The sequence below is a fragment of the Armigeres subalbatus genome, chromosome 3, assembly GCF_024139115.2.
Source record: "Armigeres subalbatus isolate Guangzhou_Male chromosome 3, GZ_Asu_2, whole genome shotgun sequence".
Lineage (NCBI taxonomy): Eukaryota > Metazoa > Arthropoda > Insecta > Diptera > Culicidae > Armigeres > Armigeres subalbatus.
In genome coordinates, this window is record NC_085141.1 from 291,086,924 (window position 1) to 291,090,289 (window position 3,366).

At 37.3% G+C, this 3,366-nt stretch overlaps 1 non-coding gene across 1 annotated transcript; it reads right to left on the reverse strand.

Moving 5' to 3' along the window:
* Positions 1–1,496: 1,496 nt before the first annotated feature.
* On the reverse strand, positions 1,497–1,569 carry Trnar-ucg (transfer RNA arginine (anticodon UCG)). The gene has a single exon. It is a non-coding gene; the product is annotated as a tRNA-Arg (tRNA).
* Between the last annotated feature and the right edge of the window lie 1,797 nt (positions 1,570–3,366).

Below are 3,366 nucleotides of genomic sequence, written 5' to 3' on the forward strand. Positions count from 1 at the left end.
AAAAAAATTCCAAGGGGGGACCTTTGGGAAAAAACCTATGTATGAATTTCCAATAATTCCAAAATACAATGTCCGATCGGTCCAATTTTTAATAGCAAACAATGAGACCGCATTCCCCGTCGAATGCAACTTGTTGCGACTAAATAAAGTAATGTTAAGTTCCAAAAAGTGTGTCTACAAAATGACAAGTTTTATTTTTATGAACATTTTCAATTATTATGTAACATTATTTGAAATTATTTTAATGTTTGGTCTCGGCTTGATGTACCGGTTTTCACCCTCATAGAGTGTCGATCTTAACAGTATCCCGGCTGGTTCTGATTGAAAATTGGCAGCCCTCGTTTTCATCAGAACTCACTTTATATCAAGAAGTATTGTCGTGATATCCCATGAACTGTTGCACTTCATGCTTGTATGACATTTTTAGTCCGGGAAATCATTTCATTGATTGGGAATCTTGGTATAAATTAGATAGCTTGGTATAAACTAGAAATTCGAATTCGACGCAATATTTGGGATAAATCTTCTTGTTTTAAAGTGATATTGGTTTGCATATGTATTTGCTTTTAAACATATTTTTCTCACACTAATGTATAAGTAAAAGATTTTAACGAGATAAGATGAACAGAATAATACGTGCAAGATTATCCATTATTGCATCAGAAGACAAGAAACACTTAAACAGCATTTAAAACCAGACATAAGACGATTAATCATAAACATTCATTGAGTTGAAGAATCCGGCATGCTTTTATTCACACGGGAGGCATGTAATCAGAGATAAATATTGCTGTATCCCATCAGTTGTTTCAATCGAACATAGATATATTCTTAACCAACTGTTGCTGTTGTCCCAATGACGATCACTATCCCCATTTTTGTTTGAGTAAAAAGTTGTTCAAAATCGTATTTTTTGTTTCATATATGACTTGGTCTATAGGTCCATAGTCTTAGCACCGCGCCGTCATCGTCGCACAGCTTTAGGTACCCACATATAGAGGAGTGTAGCATCAGCACAGGCACCAGTTGGCCGAACTCGCCCAATAGCGTAAAGCCATAACTCATAAATGGTAAATCACGCAAGACGAACTTTTTTTTTCGACCGCGCTGCTACCGGTCGGTTTGTTGGTTGGTTGGTGACCACGTGACGTGCTGCTCATTGCTCATTGCTCGGCACCAAACTAAATGGGGAAATTATTACGCTAATATGCAAGTGGTTACAGTACCGGGAATGAGCTGACAGGTTCCCAGCACAAATGATGTACGGTGGCCACAAAAGGTACCTACCCGTTAGCTTTTGTATCCTCTGGAGCCTGAAAAGAAGATTGAATTACAATAAGCTGTGATTCGTAATCCGCACTTTTGACGAGCAAATGTGTTGATGGCCATTGGGCACGACAAAAAAAACCTTTTTCATCCTACTGCGATATTTTTCATAAATAATATAAGAAGACATACTTCAAAACACAAATGCCACTTGTAAAATATATTTAGAACGACCGTGACAGGACTCGAACCTGCAATCTTCGGATCCGAAGTCCGACGCCTTCTCCATTAGGCCACACGGTCTTACGTACTTTGAGAAATCTAAAGTATAACTTGCTCATATTCGTAATCCATATTTGGAAATAATATTTCGATTATGTACAAGAGTTGATATGCACTTTGTATTAATAGGAAGTATACTGACAAAAGAATAACCATATTATTTCTAGCCAAGCTGTGCATGCTTTGCAATCGATGATATTTGAATAAACGAATAACATATCAGCTTACGACCAAAGTTCTCACCGTTGTTGATTTCCTTATCTTCTCGGCATGACTCAATGGGATCTATTTATTCCTACGGATACACGAAGTACCATTGCACACAAAGCTGCTACCGGCCAGCATTTGGAATATTATTAGCAATTCTCGCTTTTACGGATGTCTTAGCCATCTCATCTAGTTATTGACTATACTGGTATATTATGTTTCTAGGAATGCTCATTTAATCCTAAAGGGGCGTGAGGATATTTTTATCAAAATATAGTAAATATCAATTTACATAACATACTTCACTGTAAGCAGTGTTGAGGAAAAATCAATATATCATAACTCATGAACAATTCAATTCAAGCGTAAGTTGAAACGCACCAAAATCAGTACCTTAAAACTCATGGCTGAATTGAATAGGGGAAGAGGTGGTAAAATGAACAGTTGGCTATATTTAGATTAAATCACTATTTAGGCGTATGTTAACCATGTACAAGTCTTCCCCGAAATTAAATAAGGTACCTGGTATGAAATAAAATAAGGTACTTTGGTTTTAAGACGAAACGAATAGCTATTGCAATCCAAAATATCAAACCAAATATCAGACCGTGAAAATTTATTCTTATGTAATTTTCTACAATTTTTCCGTAAGCTGTAATTGTTAATAAATTCATCATAACATTGGTTCTAACTACAGCGGCAAATGGGACAACCTTCACAAACATGTTGCAGGGGTAAATAGTAGAATTTGTGGTCTGCATCTTTATAGGAAGAGTTATTTATCACATGGCATGTATGCCATGTAAAATTGTGCAATTGTGAAGCGGAAGTTCAAGAAACAAACCATATCAAAAAACCAAGATGAACCTTTGAATATCTAGGCGAACTGCTCCTGGAATTCATCTCGTGGTTCCAATATTCCTCCCATTAAATACAAAGCAATGGAAAGTATTTTGAATTGTTTCTTGTTTTTGTATTTTTTTTTCAGCATTGAGCACGCATGTTGACAAAAATATAATATAATATGATAATATAAAGTACAGTTTAAGTTTAAATTTGTTTCGAAATTCCGCGGAATTCCGTTAAATTTCGTTAGAAGCTAGTTTTTTCTAGCGAAATTTTTGTAATTTTACGAAACGAAACGAAATCAAGAAATCAGATTTCGCCATGCTCAAATTCCGCGAAATTCCGCGGAATTTCGTTTCGAACCACCTGAAACGATTTTTTTTGAAATACCGCATATGCTTACCCTGATGCGTTCGGGCGTTCCTCTGGTGCCACGTAGTTCGAAACACTCCTCGTCTTCTCGGATGACCAGCCCGACTGGCATCATGCTCGCAATCACGCAGGCTGAATCGTGTGATATCGTGCGATAGGCAGATATCACTCTGAGACACATTAAGCGGTACGTGCTCTCCAGCTTCCGCAGGTAACAAGGCGAGGGACTTGTGGCTCGGGACGGAAGGAATACCTCAGTAAGGTTTTAGGTCGTTTGGCAAAAAGTCGTTTGGCATAAAGGTCTTTTGGTATAACGGCCGTTTGGCAAACTGGTCGTTTGGCATAATGGTCATTTGACATAATAATTGTGTTACTAATTCACTCACTCTTACT